At 37.7% G+C, this 22,931-nt stretch overlaps 1 non-coding gene across 1 annotated transcript; it reads right to left on the bottom strand.

Moving 5' to 3' along the window:
* Positions 1 to 18,579: 18,579 nt before the first annotated feature.
* On the bottom strand, positions 18,580 to 18,653 carry Trnav-cac (transfer RNA valine (anticodon CAC)). The gene has a single exon. It is a non-coding gene; the product is annotated as a tRNA-Val (tRNA).
* Positions 18,654 to 22,931: the final 4,278 nt, after the last annotated feature.

Raw genomic sequence — 22,931 nt, forward strand, 5'->3', positions numbered from 1 at the left:
AGGAAAAACAAAGTTTAATTCTGAACGTACCCTCGGTTACCAGAAACTCGTTTTTGTCAACACTGCTAAATATTTAACCACATAAATTTATAGCTCTGTCACCTGAGCCTGATTAAATCCAAACAGGAAAGTCCTCTGGGTTGTTATTAGAAAATCCAGGCCACTATTTTGGGTACAGAACATTCTGTGTCTTTTTGCCACAGGCAAAAGTATAGAACATTCTGTGTCTTTTTGCCATAGGCTGATTTCATTAGAAACCACATATTTTATGTATCATTAGATACATTAGTGTCCATAATTTTATTCATCAACTCATTTATGTAATTATTTACTGTTCTTTCCCCGGTCAGTGGCTTAACACAACACTCTTAGTTTAATTCACAATAATGTCATAGAATAGTCTGAGGACAGTTAGGAAGGATATGGACTCCCCCATGATGTTATTTGAAGACCCAGGTTTCTTCCAAGCAGTGTCCTGGATGGAATTTTCTGAGTTCCTGCCAGCAGATGGGGGTAGAAAGACAACATGGAGAACCCTGGGAGAGGTTTCATGGACTACACCTTTTGGGTCGGCCTGACTTCCCCCTGCATCCTATTGGCCAAAACTAAGTCACGTGGCCTCACCTCCTTGACAATGTCTACTAATCAGGAGGAAGGTAGAAAGAGCATGGTGAACACCTCGCCAGTCTCTATCACATTATATCATAGCTATAAATTAATATTTGGTGATTTGCCCAGTAATAATTAAATTGACAAAAATTATGAATCAAAATACAAATTGATGTCATTGAAGAAAATCTGGTATAATTTTATCATGTGTGGATTTTTTAAAAATTAATTCAACCCTATAGCTAAAGTAAGGAAATACACTTTATATCATTTTTAAACCCCAATTTGTTGATTGGGAAACAAGCTTCATAGAACTTCTTTTTCAAGAATTGACACAGATTTCAAAATGTGGTATAAGGTAAGGATGTTGTACTCCTATGTCACGTCACTTCTGGTTCACTACATTTTCACAACTTTTTACAAGTTGAGACTATCTATGATATTGAAATAGAGACTTGTCAAAGTGACCTGGTTTTTGTTTTCAGATTACAGTGACTAGCTGATAAGAGCTCATCTTTATATAATGTTTCTATTTTACGAAGCATGAATTTACTATGAAGGGCAATAATGTGCCATGGCTTGTGTTTTAGGTCCAAGACACTGAGTGTGGAGAATGGGCAAGTGAGTGAGAGATGGGAGACGTGAAAGCTACTGCAGGGGTCCAGGCAAGAGACACTGCAGGTGTTCATCAGGCCAGAAAATGGGAAGAGGAAGCATAAGGGCAGTTGGCAGAGATGGAACTCTGAGAGGGAAAAGGAGCCACTGTAAGATTTCTGTCACAAGACACTGGGAAGACAACACTATCAATTGAGATGGGAGCTATGGAAGAGAACTGGGTCAAAGGGATAAGTTTTTGTATTAAAACATATTGACTTTGAGCTGTGGTACATGCCTGGAGTCCCAGGAACTTGGAAAGCTGAGGCAGGAGTGTCAGAAGTTTGAGACCAACATCAGCAATTTAGCAAGACCCTGAGCAAAATAAAAAGTTAAAAGGACTGGGGATGAGGCTCAGTGGTATTGTGCCCCTGGGTTCAATCCTCAAAACCAAAAAGAAAGAAAAAAAGAAAATGTTGATTTTGAGGTGTCACTATAGCATAGAGAAGTGATGAAATGCATGAGTTTGGATCAGAAAGACTTGGTTTTGAGTTCCGCTGCACTAACAGCTAGGCTTGATATCTTGGACATTTTAGTTAACCGCTATAAGCTTCAATTTCCTTATCTGTAAAATGGCGATAATAAAATCTATCTCAAAGAGATGTCATGAGAATAAAATTATTCTTTCCCTTTCTAGCATGTAAGGTTTGTGAGGCTAGAAATGTCTTTCCTACTCTGTCACATCCCTGATACATGCTAAGTCCCCCATATTAGGTAGTTTTATAATAGTTTAGTAATAGTTTACAACTATCATTATCCATGTAAATACATCTAGCAGGCAGCTGATAATCAAACTTTGTAACTCAGGTACTGTGCTGCCTTGAGACCCACATGAGAGGGCCCTCCCTGAGCCTGGGGAGGGATACTATTCACGACAAAGTTTAGGGACCAGTCAATCCACAATGGCTTGTTACTGGATCACATGGGATAAGCACAGAAATTGAGCCTTTAGGAACTTCCAAGCCATTTTGACATTGGTGCATCATCTTATTAAACAGGGTATAGACCAGTTAGGGTACGGCCAAAATGGAGTAATGAGTCATCTGCAGTGCAGATTGCATGCTATCAGTGACAATAGAACCATTTTTTAACAGGTGATATTTAAATATCAGTCACTTAGAACCTAAAAATGAGTAAACTATAAATAAATTAAAGCAGTTCTTTTTAAAATATTTTATGTATTTTTTAATTGACAAACAAAATGTATATATTTAATTAAAACATTTCTTTATTTTTGTTTTTTTATTATTTTTATCCTTTTTATATTAATCAAGCCAATGGATTTTTTAAAAAATTAATTCGACCCCATAGCTAAAGTAAGGAAATACACTTTATATCATTTTTTTAAACCCCAATTTGTTGGTTGGGAAACAAGTTTCATAGAACTTCTTTTTCAAGAATTGACACAGATTTCAAAATGTGGTATAATATTAAACTAAATGATGACAATGGAGTTGATTCTGAAGACATGAGAACAAAAGAGTTTATACTAGTGTTATTCAGAAGTCAAATTCTTCAGGTACTGAGTTAAATTTGGAGCCATAATTATTGATGAAGTGCTAAGACTGTAGTGTATTATCAGTAGAAATGTACTGACTCCCATGAATTTTGTTCTATATTTTGTATAAAAATTAAAGATGAATAAATCACTAGCCCATTTCTAAAGATAGTACACTACAGTCAAGTGCAAGTGTCAAAACTGAAGTAGTGTTCGCATACCAAATGTAAGAAATAAATGCAAAATCAAAAGAATCCTTTGAAAAAGAAAAGAGTATTGAATTTAAAACCCAATAGCAGATGTTAACTATTTCACAAAGAGTAGCTTTGCAGCCTTCTTGCACAGTAGTGTTTGGAGTTGCTAAAAGTAAGCATATACACAATGACCCAGACATGAATGCAAGACTGCAACAAAGATGGTGACTTAAAAATGTTGGGAGACACTAGTAAAGGAGGTAGCTCAGTTCACATGCTCTCTTTCCGTGAAACTGTAGCTTAACATATTTGAAGATTGGCTAATGATATGGAAGGTTAAATTACAGAAAAAATAAAACTAGTAAAATATTTCTTATTGCAACTCAATGAATGCACAGATGTTGTAGCTGACCTTTTATTCTATTATTTAAATATGATGAGTATCAGAAAAAATATAGCTCTGTTATTTTCTTAGCTTTACAGCCAATAAACACATCTGTGAACTGTATAAAACTATTAAGGATTATATTGTCCATAAATGCATCTGGAGTTTAGGGTTTTGTGTAGGATTATAGTCTGATGCACAGCTGCAAAGACTGGAAAGCATTCTGGATTAGTTACCAAGTGTAAGAAATTTGTGCCAGAATGTAAATCAACAGACTGCTTCCTTTATCAAGAAAGAAGACAGCCGAACATAGGAAGTGTGCAGATCTGAAATTCCTTTCTTTCACAGAAATATCATTTAAATTTCATTATAATTTTAAAGGGCAAGTTGTTGGATTTGACTACTGATAAAAGATTGGAGGAGAATTTTGTTCCACATTCTGTCTAAAAATTTAAAATGAATAACCTGAGCTTTCAGAAATTATTCTGAAATATCTCCCATTAGATCAAAATACCCCTGTGACACTGATTTCCCTAAAAAGCATGGAAGCAGTTTGGATATGCATTGCTTCCTATACGTGGTATGTTTTCATCAACCCCATCAGGACAAGAATTAACAGGTAAGTTCATTTGTCATGTTAAAAATCTTTAAATTTTGATATGAATGGTATGCATACAAGCATCTAATTATGGGGACCCCCATACAATTTATAAATTTTTGCTATTCTCCTGGAGCAATCAAAATGTATGATGATAGTAGTGATTGCCTAAATATCTACTTTCAAGAACATCTTGAATCATTCCTTTATTAATGATTTAATTATATTATTTAAATGTAATTCTCTAACAACCTAAGAATAAAGGAATCTAACAATAAAAAACATGGTTTATACTTTGTATGTCTTTAATTTTCATTTCATTTTTCTAGTAATTAATTTTTATTTTGGTAAAAGAAGTGTTAAGCCAGGCACAGTGGCACATACTTATAATCCCAGCAGCTTGGGAGGCTGAGGCAGGAGGATCATGAGTTCAAAGCCAGCCTCAGCAACAGTGAGGAGTTAAGCAACTCAGTGAGACCCTGTCTCTAAATAGAATTTTTTTTTAAGGGCTGGGATGTGGCTCAGTAGTTAAGCACCCCCGGGTTCAATCCCTAGTACCAAATAAAATAAAATAAAATAAAGAAGTATTGATCTGTGATAGATTAGAAATGAACAAAAGGGGGAAAGATCCTTCATAACAGATTAAGAAGGGTTCAGGCAAATTTCTTCCCTAAGAACATATGTTGAGAGTAGATACTGCCATGCCACAAGTGCCTGAAGCCCTAAGCCTAGCTTGGTTGTTGGAGGCAATGGATAGAACGCCGAGGTATAGGCTGTATGTGTACTAGGCCCTCCATGTGAGGTAGGAACAAGGGACCAGTCCAGGTGCTAAGAACTAGCTTGTTCAATGCCACCATGTTCTAGCACGAACTCCAAGAATCCAAAATCTGAATCAAACTGTGGAGAATATATATATGTCAAGACAGGATGACAGAATATATTTAACAATTGACAATTTTGGTTTTTTTCCATATTTTTATTGGTGCATTACAATTGCATATAATTGTGGGATTCATTTTTATATATTGGTATATGCACACAATATAACAATATTATTTGGCCAATATCATTCCCTAGTGTTTCCCTGGTTTCTTTCCTCTACTCTACAAATTTCTCTTCAATTTTCTTGAGGTGCCCCACACCAATGACCTTTCTTTTTCTTTTTTCTTCTGTAGTTTCTACATATAAGAGAAAACAGAGGACCCTTCACACCAAGTTTGGTTTATTTTATTTAACATAATGTGCTCAAGTTCTATCCATTTTCCTACAAATGGCTCACTTTTATCCTTATTTATAGTTGAATAAAACTCCCAGATGTGTATATACCACTTTTTTTAAAAAATCCATTCATCCATTGATGGACACTTAGGCTGGTTCCATAGTTTGGCTACTGTGAATTATGCTGCCATATACATGGTTATGCTTATATCACTACAGTATGATGACTTTAATTCTTTAGGATAAATACCAAGGAGTGATGTAACTAGGTAACATGGTGGTTCCATGTCTTGTCTTTTGAGGAACCTCCATACTAATTTCCATAGTGGTTGTACTAATTTACAATCCTACTACAGATATAAAAGTTTTCCTTTTTTCTCCACATCCTCTCCAGCATTTTTTATTGCTTGTATTCTTGATGGCTTCCATTCTAACTGGAGTGAGATGAAATCTCAGTGTAGTTTTGATTTGTGTTTCCCTGATGGCTAAGATGTTAAAAGTTTTTCTTTTTTTTTTAATTTGTTGGTCATTTACATTTCTCCTTTTGAGAAGTGTCTGTTTAGTTCTGTTATGGTTTAGATGTGGTGTCTACCAAAAGCTCACATGTGAGACAATGTAATGGGGTTCAGAGGGGAAGACAGTATTAAACTAATCAGTGAATTAATCCATGATTGTATTGAGTGGAAACTGGAGGCAGATGGGGTGTGGATGGAGGAAGTGGGGCATGTAGGGGTGTGGCTTGGGGTATATACTTGTATCTGTCAAGTGGAGACCTCTCTCTCTCTCTGTGTTTCTTGATCATCATGTGAGCCACTTCTCTTCCACCACACTCTTTCACCATGATGTCCTACCTCACTTTGAGCCTTGAGGAATGGAGCCTGCAGTCCATGAGCCCCTTAAATAAACCATGAAATAAATCTGAAACCATAAGCCCTTAAATAAACTTGTCTTGCCCTAAAATTGTTCTGGTCAGATCTTTTAGTCATAGTGGTGAAAAACCTAACTAAAACAAGTTCATTTTCCTGTTAATTAATTGGGTTAGTGTTATTTTTTGTTGTTAAGTATTTGTATCCTTTATGTATTCTGGATATTAATCCTCTGTCAGAAGAGTAACTAGCAAAGATTTTCTCCCATTCTGTAGGTTCTCTCTTCATATCCTCATTTCTTGTGCTGTGAGAAAGTTTTTAATTTGATGCCATCTCATTTATGAATTCTTGGTATTATTTCCTGAGCTTTAGGAGTCCTATTGAGAAAGTTGTTGCCTATGCCTATAAGTTAGAATCTTGATCCTATATTTTCTTCTAGGAGTTCCTATGTCTTTGATCTAGTTTGAGTTGACCTTTGTGGAGGGTGAGAGATAAAAATTTAGCTTCATTCTTCTACATACAAATAACAAAATTTCCCAGCACCATTTATTTAAAAGGCTGTCTTTCCTCCAATGTATATTTCTGGCACCTTTGTCAAGGAGAAGATGACTGTATCTGGGTGGGTCTATCTCTGTGTTTTCCATTTTGTACCATTGGTCTATGTGTCTGTTTTTATGCTATTACCATGTAATTTTACTGTAGCTATACTATAGTTACTGTAGCTCTGTAGAAATAATTTGAAGTAAAGCATTGTGATGCCTCTGGCATTGATTTCTTGGCTTAGAATTACTTTTACTATTCTAGGTCTTTTGTTTTTCCAAATGAATTTCAGGACTGCTTTTTCAAGTTCTGTGAAGAATGTCATTGGTATTTAGATGGGGAGTGCATTGCATCTGTTTACTTCTTTGGGTAGTATGGTTATTTTAATAATATTAACTTTGTCTATCCATGAACATGGGATGTCTTTCCATATTCTCTGGCTTCTTTAATATATTTTTTTTCAGTGTTCTATAGTGTCTATTATAGAGGTCTTTCACCTCCTTGGTTAGATTTATTCTGGGATACTTTATTTTATTTTTTTTTAGCCTATTGTGAACAAGAATGTTTTCCTGACCTCTTTCTCCAAAGATCACTGTTGTTGTATAGGAAAGCTATTGATTTTTGTATACTGATTTTGTAATCTGCTATGTTGTTGAATTTGTTTATTAGCTCTAGCATGTTTATTAACTCTGGTGGGGCTTTTTGGATCTTTTAAGTATAGGATCATGTCATCTGTAAACAGTGATAATTTGATCCTTTTTTTCCTATTATTATCCCTTTTATTTCCTTCTCTTGCCTAATTGATCTGGCTAGAATTTCTAGTGCTATCTTGAATAGGAGTGGTGGCAGCAGACATCTTTGTCTTTTTTCTAGATTTTAAATAAAATGCTTCCAGCTTTTCTCCATTCTGTATGATGTTGGCATGTCGGTTTGTCATTTATCCCCTTTATAATGTTGAGGTATGTTCCTTCTATCCCTAATTTCTTCCATATTTTTTTTATCATGAATAGGTGCTGAGTTGTGGAATAGGCTTTCACTGCATCTACTTAGATATTCATGTGATTCTTGTTCTTAATTGTGGTGGATTACATTTATTGATTTGTGTATATTAAGCCATTGTTGCTACCCTGGGATAAAACCAACTTGGTCATCATGTACAATCTTATTAATATGTTGTTGAATATGACTTGCTAATATTTTTGCATCTAAATTCATCAGGGACGTTGGTCCGTAATTTTCTTTCCTTGATGTGTCCTTGTCTGCTCTTGTTATGAGGGTGATACTGATTTCATAGAACGAATTTGGAAGTGTACCATCCCTCTGTATTTCATGGAATAATTTGAGGAGCATTGGCATTATTTCTTTATGGGTCTGGTAGAATTCAGTTGTAAGGATTTTTATTGTAACTTCTATCTTATTGCTAGTTATTCGTCTATTTATAGCCTCTTGATTCAGTTTTGGCAATTCATATGTATCTAGAAATGTATCTATTTCTTTTAGTTTTTTAATTAATTGGAGTACACATTCTCAAAATATTCCATATTGAGTCTCTGGATTTCTGTGATGTCTGTGATGAGTTCTCCTTTTTCTTCTCTAATTTTATTAATTTGAGTCTTCTCTCTTTTTCTTTTGTTTAGTTTGTCTAAGTATTTGTCATTTGTTTTATCTTTTCAAACCAACTCTTTATTTCATTGATTCTTTGTATTGTTTCTGGTATGTTGTATCACTATTCCCACTTCATTCTAAATATCCTTCTATCATCCATTTATCATCCAAAAATGTCTAGAAATATATCCTCATTTTTAAGTTTTTTTAATTTATTGGCATGAACATTGTTAAATTTAGTCCCTTATGATCCTCTGAATTCTTGTGATATCTGAGGTGATTTCCCCTTTTGTATCCCTAATTTTATGAGTTTGGGTCTTCTCCATGGTTAAATCTCCATGTATTCATATAGTTTCTGTAGTTTTTTTTTTTAATTTGGTATTGATTTCTAATGTCATTCCATTATGATCAGATAAGATTCAAGGAATTACATCATTTTTTTTATTTGCTAAGAGCTGCTTTGTGGCCTAAAATATGATCTATTTTGGAGAGGGTTCCAAGAACAGCTGCAAAGAAAGTAAATTCAGCTATTGTTGGCTGAAGTATTCTGTAGCTATCTGTTAAATCCACTTGATTTATAATATCTTTTAGGTCTGAAAAGTCTTTACTGAGTTTATATCTTGATGATCTATCTATTAGTGACAGAGGTGTGTTGAAATTATCCAGTATTATTCTACTGAGGTCTACCTGTGTTTTAGTCAGCCTTTTCACTACTGTGACTAAAAGACAAAACAACTGTAGAAGAGGAAAAGTTTAATTAAGGGCTCATGGGTTCAGAGGTCTCAGTCCATATACAGCCAGCTCCATTCATCAGGGGCCCTAGGTGAGGCTGAACATCATGGTGGAGGAGTGTGACAGAGGGAAGTGGCTCACATGATGATCAGAAAGCAAAGAGAGAGGTCTTTACTTGCCCTATGCAAATATATACTCCAAATCCACAGCTCCAATCCCCACCTCCTCCAACCACACCCTACCACTTCTGTTACTACTCAGTTAATCCCTCTCAGGAGATTAATTCACTACTTAGGTTAAAGACTCACACAACCCAATCATTTCTCCTCTGGACCTTCTTGCATTGTCTCACAGGTGAGCTTTTGGAGGATACATACCTTACATCCAACTAATAACATTCTGTATCTTTTTTTTATTGTTGGTCATTCAAAACATTACATAGTTCTTAATATATCATATTTTACAGTTTGATTCAAGTGGGTTATGAACTCCCAATTTTACCCCGTATACAGATTGCTGTATCACATCAGTTACCCTTCCATTGATTTACATATTGCCGTTCTAGTGACTGATGTATTCTGCTGTCTATCCTATTCTCTACTATCCCCCCTCCCCTCCCCTCCCCTCCCCTCCCCTCCCCTTTTCTCTCTCTACCCCCTCTACTGTAAATCATTTCTTCCACTTGTATTATCTTGTTTTACCCCTCCTTTCCTCTTATATGTAATTTTGTATAACCCTGAGGATCACCTTCCATTTCCATGTGATTTCCCTTCTCACTCCCTTTCCCTCCCACCTCTCATCCCTGTTTAATGTTAATATTCTTCTCAAGCTCTTCGTCCCTACCCTGTCCTTGGTTACTCCCCTTATATCAAAGGAGTCATTTGGCATTTGTTTTTTAAAGATTGGCTAGCTTCACTTAGCATAATCTGCTCTAATGCCATCCATTTCCCTCCAAATTCTATGATTTTGTCATTTTTTATTGCAGAGTATAACTCCATTGTGTATAATGCCACATTTTTTTTATCCATTCATCTATTGAAGGGCATCTAGGTTGGTTCCACAATCTTGCTATCCTGAATTGTGCTGCTATGAACATCGATGTAGCAGTGTCCCTGTAGTATGCTCTTATTAGGTCTTTAGGGAATAGACCGAGAAGGGGAATAGCTGGGTCAAATGGTGGTTCCATTCCCAGCTTTCCAAGAAATCTCCATACTGCTTTCCAAATTGGCTGCACCAATTTTCAGTCCCACCAATAATGAACAAGTGTACCCTTTTCCCCGCATCCTCTCCAGCACTTGTTGTTGTTGGACTTCATGATGGCTGCCAATCTTACTGGAGTGAGATGGTATCTTAGGGTGGTTTTGATTTGCATTTCTCTGACTGCTAGCAATGGTGAGCATTTTTTCATGTACTTATTGATTGATTGTATGTCCTCCTCTGAGAAGTGTCTGTTCAGGTCCTTGGCCCATTTATTGATTGGGTTATTTGTTATCTTATTGTCTAATTTTTTGAGTTCTTCGTATACTCTGGATATTAGGGCTCTATCTGAAGTGTGTGGAGTAAGATTTGTTCCCAGGATGTAGGCTCCCTGTTTATCTCTCTTATTGTTTCTTTTGCTGAGAAAAAACTTTTCAGTTTGAGTAAGTCCCATTTGTTGATTCTAGTTGTTAACTCTTGCGCTATGGGTGTCCTATTGAGGAATTTGGAGCCCGACCCCACAGTATATAGATCATAGCCAACTTTTTCTTCTATCAGACTTCGTGTCTCTGATTTAATATCAAGCTCCTTGATCCATTTTGAGTTAACTTTTGTGCATGGTGAGAGAAAGGGATTCAGATTCATTTCAATGCAAATGGATTTCCAGTTTTCCCAGCACCGTTTGTTAAAGATGCTATCCTTCCTCCATTGCATGCTTTTAGCCCCTTTATCAAATATAAGATAATTGTAGTTTTGTGGATTGGTTACTGTGCCCTCTATTCTGTACCATTGGTCCACCCGCCTGTTTTGGTACCAGTACCATGCTGTTTTTGTTACTATTGCTCTGTAGTATAGTTTGAAGTCTGGTATCGCTATACCGCCTGATTCACACTTCCTGCTTAGCATTGTTTTTGCTATTCTGGGTCTTTCATTATTCCATATGAATTTCATGATTGTTTTATCTATTTCTACAAGAAATGCTCTTGGGATTTTGATTGGCATTGCATTGAACTTATAGAGGACTTTAGGTAATATCGCCATTTTGATGATGTTAGTTCTACCTATCCATGAACAGGGTATATTTTTCCATCTTCTAAGGTCTTCTTCAATATCTCTCTTTAGGGTTCTGTAGTTTTCATTGTATAAGTCTTTCACCTCTTTTGTTAGGTTGATTCCCAAGTATTTTATTTTTGGGGGGGATATTGTGAATGAAGTAGTTGTCCTCATTTCCGTTTCAGAGAATTTGTCGCTGATATACAGGAATGCCTTTGATTTATGCGTGTTGATCTTATATCCTGCCACTTTGCTGAATTCATTTATTAGCTCTAATAGTTTCTTTGTAGACCCTTTTGGGTCTGCTAGGTATAGAATCATGTCATCTGCAAATAGTGATAATTTAAGTTCTTCTTTTCCTATTTTTATGCCTTTAATTTCTTTTATCTGTCTAATTGCTCTGGCCAGTGTTTCGAGGACTATGTTGAACAGAAGTGGTGAGAGAGGGCATCCCTGTCTTGTACCAGATCTTAGAGGGAATGCCTTCAATTTTTCTCCATTCAGAATGATGCTGGCCTGTGGCTTATCTTAGATTGCTTTTACAATGTTGAGGTATGATCCTGTTATCCCTAATTTTTCTAGAGTTTTAAACATAAAGGGATGCTGTACTTTGTCAAATGCTTTTTCTGCATCTATCAAGATGATCATATGGTTCTTATTTTTAAGTCTATTGATGTGGTGAATCACATTTATTGATTTCCGTATATTGAACCAGCCTTGCATCCCAAGGATGAATCCTACTTGATCATGGTGTATAATTTTTTTGATATGTTTTTGAATCCAATTCGCCAGAATTTTATTGAGGATTTTTGCATCTAGGTTCATTAGAGATATTGGTCTGTAGTTTTCTTTCTTTGAAGTGTCTTTGTCTGGTTTGGGCATCAGGGTGATGTTGGCCTCGTAGAATGTATTTGGAAGTTCTCCCTCTTTTTCTATTTCCTGAAATAGCTTGAAAAGTATCGGTGTTAGTTCCTCTTTAAAGGTTTTGTAAAACTCTGCTGTATAGCCATCCGGTCCTGGGCTTTTCTTAGTTGGTAGTCTTTTGATAGTTTCTTCTATTTCCTCTATTGTTATTGGTGTGTTTAGGTTGTCTATATCCTCCTGACTCAATCTGGGCAGATCATAAGACTTAAGAAATTTATCTATGCCTTCACTATCTTCTATTTTATTGGAGTATAAGGATTCAAAATAATTTCTGATTATCTTCTGTATTTCTGAAGTGTCTGTTGTGATATTGCCTTTTTCATCCCGTATGCTAGTAATTTGGGTTCTCTCTCTTCTTCTCTTTGTTAGCATGGCTAAGGGTCTGTCGATTTTATTTGTTTTTTCAAAGAACCAACTTTTAGTTTTGTCAATTTTTTCAATTGTTTCTTTTGTTTCGATTTCATTAATTTCAGCTCTGATTTTAATTATTTCTTGCCTTCTACTTCTTTTGCTGTTGTTTTGCTCTTCTTTTTCTAGGATTTTGAGATGAAGTATGAAATCATTTATTTGTTGGTTTTTTCTTTTTTTAAGGAATGAACTCCAAGCAATGAATTTTCCTCTTAGAACTGCTTTCAAAGTGTCCCATAGATTCCAATAAGTTGTGTCTGTGTTTTCATTTAACTCTAAGAAGTTTTTAATTTCCTCCTTGATGTCTTCTAAAACCCATTGATCATTCAGTAACCTATTGTTCATTCTCCAAGTGACGCATGATTTTTCCTTCCTTCTTTTATCATTGATTTTCAGTTTCATTCCATTATGATCAGATAAGATGCATGGTATTATCTCTACTCCTTTATATTGTCTAAGAGTTGCCCTGTGACATAATATATGATCTATTTTTGAGAAGGTTCCATGTGCTGCTGAGAAAAAAGTGTAGCTACTTGGTGTTGGGTGGTATAGTCTATATATGTCAATTAAGTCTAGGTTGTTAATTGTGTTATTGAGTTCTATAGTTTCCTTATTTAACTTTTGTTTGGAAGATCTGTCCAGTGGTGAGAGAGGTGTGTTGAAGTCTCCCATGATTATTGTATGGTGGTCTATTAGACTCTTGAACTTGAGAAGAGTTTGCTTCACGAACATAGCTGCACCATTATTTGGGGCATATATATTTATGATTGTTATATCTTGTTGGTGTATGGTTCCCTTGAGCAGTATGAAGTGTCCTTCTATATCCCTTTTGATTAACTTTGGCTTGAAATCTATTTTATTAGATATGAGTATGGACACTCCTGCTTGTTTCCACAGTCCATATGAGTGGTATGATTTTTCCCAACCTTTCACCTTCAGTCTATGTATATCTTTTCCTATCAGATGTGTCTCCTGTAGGCAGCATATTGTTGGGTCTTGTTTTGTGATCCATTCAACTAGCCTGTGTCTCTTAATTGGTGAGTTTAAGCCATTCACATTTAGGGTTATTATTGAGATATGGTTTGTTCTTCCAGCCATATTTGTTTATTAATGTTACTAAACCTGATTTGTTTTCCTCTTTGATTACTTTCCCCCCTTTACTGTCCTACCTCCCCCTGTTGGTTTTCAATGTTATTTTCCATTTCCTCTTCCTGTAATGTTTTGCCAAGGATTTTTTGAAGAGATGGTTTTCTAGCTGCGAATTCTTTTAGCTTTTGTTTATCGTGGAAGGTTTTAATTTCATCTTCCATCCTGAAGCTTAATTTCGCCGGATACACGATTCTTGGTTGGAACCCATTTTCTTTCAGTGTTTGAAATATGTTATTCCAGGATCTTCTAGCTTTCAGAGTCTGTGTTGAGTGATCAGCTGTTATCCTGATTGGTTTATCCCTAAATGTAATCTGCTTCCTTTCTCTTGTAGCTTTTAAAATTCTCTCCTTATTCTGTATGTTGGACATCTTCATTATAATGTGTCTAGGTATGGATCTCTTATGATTTTGCACATTCGGCGTCCTGTAGGCTTCTAGGATTTGGGATTCTGTCTCATTCTTCAAGTCTGGGAAGTTTTCTCGTATTCTTTCACTGAATAGATTGTTTATTCCTTTGGTTTGGAGCTCTGTGCCTTCCTGTATTCCAATGACTCTTAAGTTTGGTCTTTTAATATTATCCCATAATTCTTGGATGTTCTGCTCATGGTTTCTTAGTAGACTTGCTGAGCTGTCTATGTTCTTTTCAAGTTGAAATACTTTGTCTTCATTGTCTGATGTTCTATCTTCTAAGTGATCTACTCTGCTGGTAGTATTCTCAATTGAGTTTTTAAGTTGGTTTATTGCTTCCTGCATTTCTAGGATTTCTATGTGTTTGTTTTTTATTACTTCTATCTCCCTGTGAAATTGATCTTTTACTTCCTGGATTTGTTTATGTAGTTCCTTGTCAATGTGATCATTCATTGTCTGATTTTGCTGTCTCATGTCTTCCTTTAGACTCCAGATCATCTGAAGCATGTATATCCTGAACTCTTTATCTGACATTCCATCTGTTGCAGCTATTACCTCTTCTAAAGTTGAGTTGACCTGCATTGCTTGTGGTCCTTTCTTTCCTTGTCTTTTCATACTGCTTGCGTTTCTTTCTGCTTGGTGAAACTGTTGTGTTTTTGAAACTTACCCCCTATTTATTTATATTGCTCTTGTATAGTTGGGAAGTCTCCCTTGCAGGGCGAGTAGTGGCTGTGCTCCTCCTCTAATTAGGGTGGTCTGTCTGCCACGCTGGTCTGCCCCCGCCTACGGGCGCGGGTGGCGGCTCTGCTCTGCCCCCACTCCAATTGTGGTGAGGTAACTACCACGCCCTTGGGTGATTGGTCCTGATCCGGATGTGGGCGGCGGCTCTGCTCTATCCCCACTCCAATTGGTGTGACGTGTCTATCATGCTGGCAGGCCTCTAGACCTGTTCCGCTTGTGGGTCGCAGGTCTGCCCACCCTGCGGGCTCGGGCGGCAGTTCTGCACAGCCCCCACTCCCAATAGGGGTACCTGACTGCCTCTCCAATGGGTCACTGAGCCCCCTCCGGACACCGGCAGTGGCCCTGTTCCACTTTCACTCCAACCAGTGTGACGTGACTGCCTTGGTGCTACGTGTCCCCCACGCTGGCAGGCTACCAGGCCTGTCCTGCCAGTGGGTCGCAGGTCTGTCTACCTTGCAGGCTCAGATGGCGGCTCTGCACAGCCCCTACTCCAAATGGAGTTACCTGGCTACCGCGCTGTCTAGTGGCTGGTCCTATTCTAGGCATGGGCGGCTACTCTCTTCAGCCCCAGCTGCAGTTGGGGTGTCGTGATACCACACCAGCGGGTCACTTGGCCTGCTCTGGGCGCAGGTGGCAGCTCCACTCTGCCCCCCCCCCGCCCCAACATTCTGCATCTTTGAGTAGCGTCTATTATTTTATTTATTTTATTTTTTCATACTGGAACTGAACTGGGGGGGGTGGTGCTTAACCACTGAGTATGCCACATCCTCAAAATTATTTATTTCAAAATAAATCCTAATTTATTTTGAGACAGGGTCTCACTAAATTGCTTAGAGCCTGGTTATGTTGCTAAGGTTGGCTTTGTACTTGTGATTCTCCTACCTCATCCTCCCAGGTCACAGGGACCTTTCTGATGTACCACCATGTCTGGCACTTGTTTTATGTAATTAGATGTGCTAATGTTTGAGGCAAAAATATTTACTATCCTTAATCTTCTTGTTGGACTATTTGCTTTACCAGTATGAGGTGAATTTTGGCTTGAAGTCTGCTTTGTTGGATATGAGGGTAGCTATCTGATTGTTTGTGGGCTTCATTTACAAGGCAGATTAATTTCCATTCTTTCCCTTTCAACCTGTAGCTGTCTTTCCCCAAGTTAAGTCTTTAGCAAACAACATCTTATTTTTCAATTCATTCTGTCTGCCTGTGTGTTTTAATTGGAGAGTTGAGACCATTTACATTCACCATTATTATAGAGAGATGTTTATCAATTTTTACCATTTTGATTTATTTTTAATGTTTAATTTGTTCCTGTTTCTCATTTGCTTAGCTACTCTTCAAATGAGATTTTTCCATTTGTAAGTTCTGTTTTTTAAAATTTCTTCTATATATAGCATTTCTTTAGGTATTTTCTGACAACTTTATTCGTACCTTTAAAAGTTTTAGACATTAGGACATAGGTCTTTTGTTTGTTCTGTAGTCCAGACCCCACAAACATTAGGGAAGAAACTGTCTAGGAGTTTCGTCCAAACTAAAGCCACAGCTTGGGCAGTAAGTGGAAGGGATATCTGGAGCTGAGGAGAGGCAGGAGTATATAAAGAAGCAAGTCCTACATGCAGACTGCTTGGTTCAAATCCCAAAGCAGTCACCTACTAACTGGAACTTTGTGCTACTTCTTTCTGTATCTTGTGATTTCATCTGTAAAATGGGATGTTAATATTGTCTACCTCATGGGATTTTTTTTTTTGAGGATCAATTAACGCTTTTGTGTGTATGTGACTAGGAATTGAACCCAGGCTCTCGCGAATGCTAGGCAAGCACTCTGCCACTGAGCTACATTCTCAGCCCCCATTTTCAGGATCAAATGAGTTCATCCATCTGAAGCACTTACAGCAGGCCTGGCACAGTGTGAACTCTCAGTACCAAGGCAGTGCTAAATTCCTGGGAAAAGACCACAATACAAAAACAGAGTATACTTAGGGGGATCTCAGAAAGCGAGTCTGGAGATTCAGGGAAGGCAAGGAGAATGCCCCCTAGCATTCCGGCAGGTGGTAAGTGCTCAGTAAATGTGGATTTTAGAAGGATCTTGGAAAGAAAAACTAGGAGTACTTAACACACCAAACATAGCAAAAAAGGTCAAATAAGGGGAGTCCTTATGAGAGCCTATTGGATTCATAGGCAGGAAACACCTTTAAAAGATATTTCAATGTACAGGAAAACAGATTGCATTCAATTAGAGATTGAGTGGATAGACACTTTTCTTTTTTAGCTTAGCTTTATAAATCTAGTGGAAATCACTCTTTAAAAATGAGATGGTGTAGGAAATGATGGAGATAAAATAGCAGCTGGAGGGGATGCAAAGTTGAAAGTTCTTTCATGTTAGAGGAAATGTGGGCAGATTTGTAGCTAAGAGATAGAAACCAGTGGAGAGGAAGGGATGATTAATAGAGCAAGAATTTAGAAGGATGGGAGGAGATGGAATCATGAGAAAAAGACATGGGGTCAGTCTTACCATGCCTGAGGTGAAAGGAAACAGGATCAGAGATCAGGATAGGGAGAAATTTGTGGGATGATAAGTTGAAGTTCTGAAAGTTCTTTTAGGAGAACTTGAATTTCTGGAAAAGCAAGCAAACATAGCCGACTGGTATGGAGCATATTATTTTATCTATTGTGGCAGATAACCTTAAATTGGCTGGCTCATTCCTAGGTTGACTTTATATGCAGTAGAGCATATAAAGGGCACAGAAACTCTGTACCCTTTAACCAATAACTCTCCACCTCCTCCCTTGTCCTGACTCTGGAAACTCTATTCTGTTTTCCCTGTCTATGCATTTGCATATTCTTAATACCTCATATTACTGAAATGATGTGATGTTTGTGTTTTTTTGCGTGTCTGCCTTATTCACTTAGCACAAAGTTTTTAAGGCTTTTTCCATGTTGTAGCACATATTAGAATTTTATTGCTTTTTATTTGTCTACCACATTTTGCATATAATCATCTGTGGATGGAAACTTAGGTTGCTTCCACCATTTGGCTATTGACAGTAATGTTGTTATGAACATGGGTATACAAATATCTATACCCAGAAGTAGAATTGACCGGATAACATGGTGATCCCATTTTTAGTCTTTTTGGGAATCATAACACTGTTTTCCAGAGTAAGAATATCATTTTACTTTCCCACCAATGCACAAGCAGTCCAAGTACTCCATATCCTCTTGTTATTTTCTGGTTTCTAAAAGTTAGAACAGCCACTCATTAGTAGCCATCCTAATGGCTACTAATTCTCTGTGGTTTTGATTTGCATTTTTCCAATGGCTAATTATATTGAGTAAATTTTCTTGTGCTTATTGGCCATCTGTATATGTTCTTTAGAGAAATATCTGTTTAAATCCTTTAGCCAATTTTAACCAGGTTTTTTTTGTCATTGTTATTGTTATTGTGTTTTAGGAGTTCTTCATATATTCTAGATATTAATCTCTTACTAGACACTTGATTTGTAAATATTTTCCCCATTCAGTCAGTTAGCTTTTTGACTCTCTTGATTTTATAAGCCAGAGTCTATGTGAGTTGCTGTACAAGCTCACTGATGCAAGTTTATGTGTATTAGATATGAGGTGATACTCCTTTTATAAATTTCTTCTTGCTCAGGAGGCAGAATAACCTCTGGTGTCTTCTACCAACAACCCTGACTGATACATTCAGTTAAGACAATCATATTTTATTTGGCAATACTTCCTCAAAAGGTAATGTTTTCTGAGAAACTCTAAATTGTGTGTGTGTGTGTGTGTGTGTGTGTGTGTATGTGGTGCTGGGGATTGAACCCAGGACCTTGTGCATGTGAGGCAAGCGCTCTACCAACTGAGCTATATCCCCAGCAAGAAACTCTAAATTCTAATTGTAACTTTTCTATCAGTGGTTATTGCCCATAAACTTTCAATATCTATGAAACCGGTTTAGTAGAATTTACTCATCTCAAGGGGAATATGGTGAAGATGATCAAAGAGTAGACACAAAAAGGTAAGACTGAGTGAGAAACCAGAACTTCAATGGCACATTTAGATGTAGGAATTCTACTCCCAAGAGACTTGATTTTGCTGCAACTGCACAAGAGAGAGACACTTGAGGATAGATTAAAAAAAAAAAAAAATTAAGCCCCAGGAGTCAAACTTCCCTGAGCAGAAATTCTAAGAGTATGTCACACGAAGAAAGGCTCTTTATCCCAGAAGTAAGTGACTGTTCATCCTGAAGCTAACGCGTTCTTGATGGAGATGACAGGGGAGCCAGAGGTAATCATTCAGAACTCAAATCTCAGTTATCCCATGCTGAGGGCCATTACCAAGTAGGAATGACGCATCGAAATTTCCTTGCCAAGCGTACCCCATGCTGCTTAGAGGACATTTGATGGAACATTGCATGCATGCTTTAATAAGGTGACCTTGCTCAAGGACCAAGGCGGATTCGGGTTTAGAGCTGATCAGGTTTGAGGAAGTAACCGGCTCCTTGAGTTTAAGGCATTGCCAGTTTAAGATAATGGGTTTTAGGGAAGTTGGAAGTTGAAGATTATTGCTGGGATTAGGGTGTTCCTGCTGCTTGTTCCCATTGAGTTCTCGTGAGATTAAAATGGGATTTGGAGAGAGCCTCGTGGAGTAGGTGTTTTGTGCGGGAGACAGCAGAACGTGATTGCCCCTGGACCTGTGTGGAGGTGGTGTGAGAGCTGGAATAAAGAATTGCTGTTTGAACCTACAAAGCTGTGAGTGCCTCGTGATTCTGGTGCCAAGCCGAGACATTGGCCTTGGCAATCCCATGTCCATGCTGAGTAAATTACTTCACTCTGAGCCACTCCTGTTTCTTCCAGCCAATGATTATGCTCTTGAAAAAACAAAGTGCTCAAATTAGAATGCTTGCTTTATTGTTATTTATGCTTGCTTTCCCACACATCATGCCGGTGAGTAATCGTGATCTCATCCCAAAACAAAACACTTTACATGAACTCTGCCACAGGAACGCTCATGTTTTTAGACCCCTCCTTATTTTCCCTCCATGACTTATTTCTCTATTATTAGAGATTTTTTACTTTGTCCAAATTTGAACATACCGTTCCTGTTGGGGGGAAAAAAAATTCTATCCTGCATTCACTATTTCCACTCCAAAAAAAAAAAAAAAATTCCCAATCTTATTCCTTGTGAAAAAAAAATTGGGAGAAAGAAATGAAGAAAAGAATTTAAAATGGAATAAAGGAAACAAGCAAGCAAAGCACATACACATGCTAAAAGCTGACAAGATTATTTTTGAAGAAATCAGAACTGATCAAGAAGCAAGACATCGAAAGCAGGCCAGCTAGTACCAAGTGAAAGATGGACAGGAAGATACAAGTTCTCTTTGGAGAAAAGCGTGCTCTTCTTTTTTTCATGAATCTGTCCCACAGCTAGAGAAACCTCTGCTGCCTGCAGCCTGCAGAGGTAGGAAGGAGTTTGACCTTTGAGGTCCACACCCAATGGATGTGTCACTCACCCCCACCCCCACCCCACCTTTCGTGGACAAAGAGCAGCCTTTGCAATCGCTTGTGCCACAACCAGCTAATGACCAGCAACATCAGACATCTGAGAAATAATTGACTGCTTGCCTTCATTTTCAGCCTACAATTAGACAATTGCGGGTGCAATTATTTGTGTGTGCTATGTTTTCCAACAACAAATAATTACGGCTAAAGAACTACCGGCCTTGTGAAAGGGAGTTATAATTGGACCCCCTTTTAATAAGTTAGTGCTTCAAATGTAAGCAAGCATATAATTTGATTAGTGGAAAGACACTCAGGACTTTTTTTTTTTTTTGATAATTACATTTTTATATTTTAACAGCTGCTTTCCGTCGCCCGTTTGTGTGCCTCACTGCAGCGTCACCGGCTTCAGACAAGCATCATTAACTGTAAGTAAAACATGCCACACGTATGAAGAGACAGTAATCCCGTGCAGACCTCAGGGATACCCTTGAACCAAAACAGAAGAGGCACAACAAGTAACAGACCCCAAAGATGAAGGATGCAAATTATTGTCTGCTGCTTGAAATAGAAAGTGCTCAACCAGAGGGGAGGGAGCTCAGCACCTAAGGTGTGGAGGACACAGGGGGGTGTGTCCTAAATGACCCCGTGCGCCCCTCCCCCTCAGCGCTCCCACGCGTGGGAATCGTGTCCTTCCTCTGGCCCGCAGTGCTCTGCCTTTCCGTTTCTTCGCCTGTTTGTCCATCTTCCTGCACCGCCTTTCGGGTTATTGGAGGACAATGCTCAGATCTTTTCCACCATTCATTTTCCTCAGCATTTTTCTGTCTTCGGTGGCAGAGAACCAACTCAAATTAGTTTCCGTTAAACAAAATGACAAAACGACTGGCCAACAGAGGGGAGCCTTGGCAGGATTATCTCTCTTTCTTTCATCTCATGGAGCTGCCACCTTCAGTGAGCTGACCTCATTCTCTGGAATATAGATAGGGTTCTCCATGGGGGAGGCAGGATGAGCTGATGGCTCTTGGGTCACCTGCCCAGGCATCAGTCTGTCCTCACCACCTATCCAAAATACATTACTCAAGTTCTTTGAGTCTAAGTTTTCTCATCTGTAAAATGGAGACAATGATAGTAATAATACCTACCTGTCCTCTAAGGTTGTTGGGAAGGTTAAATGAGACAATACACACCAGCGATTCATAACAATGTGTGACACACAGAATGTGCTCAATAAATATGTTTTATTAGTGTGGTTTGTGTTTATGGAAAAGGCAGGGAGATGGGAATGACACAGGCACTTCTAGGTTTAGATCATCCTAACTTAGAACCCTGAAAGAAAGAAGGAAAATTTATTTTTAATATTTGTTTTTCTGTACTGGGGATTAAAGTACCTCCCATTCCTTTTTATTTTTCATTTTGAGATAGGGCCTCACTAAATTGCTGACGCTGTCCTTGAACTTGAAATCCTTTTGCCTCAGCCTCCTGAGTTGCTAGAATATAGGCATGTGCTGTGGGACCTGGATCAAAGGTAATATTTATATCTTGGCATCTATATAAATGATTTTAGAGATTCGGGCACGATAGGAGCTGCTTTCTATGCATCATCTCAGTTAAGTTTTACCATAATTCCATAATGTAAAGGCCATTTGAATCCATGTTTTAAAAGAGATAAGGAGAAAAAGAGGCTTAGTACAAGAAACCAACGATTGGCAAACTTTTTATATTAAAAAAAAAAAAGTAAATATTTTAAGATCTGCAGGCCAGATGGTCTGTGTCACAACTCCTCAACCCTGTCATTGTACAATGAAAGCATCCACAGGCAACATATAAACAAATGAACATGGTTGTGTTCCCAGAAAACTTTCTTAATGGGCAATGAAATTTTAAGTTCATATGATTTTTATGTGTCACAAAATATCATTTTTTCTTTTTTTCCCAGTCATTTGAAAATAGAAAAACATTCATAGCTTAAGAACTACACAAAACAGATAGTAACTGGGTTTAGTCCTTGGGCTTGGCTCCCAAGACCACATAGCTAAAAATGGTGGATCCCAACTTCAGGTGCATGGATCAAGACTCAGGGATCTGCAACTCAGCACCTATAGCCTTCTATTTTATAAAAATGTATGGCTCTTGAAAAATTGAATTAATAATGCAAAACAATTTAAGACTTTGTAGTAAGCCCAAGAGACGACTGGATATCCTTTCAATGGAATGCTGGTGCCTCCAGTGATTACCTGGGGAGGCTATTTTGCAACTCTGTGTGTTGTAGTAAGCTAGTAATGCAAACAATTCTTGACTATAGAAATACAATAAATTCTATATGCTAAAAGGACAATGTTCCTTTCACTGTGAAAAAGTCAATTTTTGTATCCACTTGTAAGTTTATTTCAATATTTTTAGTTTATGTATATGCCTGTCCTTCGAATTCCCATTTGAACTAATTGTAACCTCTGCTTGATTCCCTCGGCAAATAATGAGCTAAATGTTATGTTTAACAAATCATCAGTTTTATATATGAAAAAGAGTTGGGACTTTACCATTTTGAAAACTATCTTCTATCAGTTTTGGAGGTCTTCTACTGAGATGTTCAACAAATTCAACGACAGAGTCCAGCAAACTCCATCAACCGAAATGGTACAACTCATGAACACCTTA

This window comes from Ictidomys tridecemlineatus, chromosome 6 (genome assembly GCF_052094955.1).
Source record: "Ictidomys tridecemlineatus isolate mIctTri1 chromosome 6, mIctTri1.hap1, whole genome shotgun sequence".
Classification (NCBI taxonomy): domain Eukaryota; kingdom Metazoa; phylum Chordata; class Mammalia; order Rodentia; family Sciuridae; genus Ictidomys; species Ictidomys tridecemlineatus.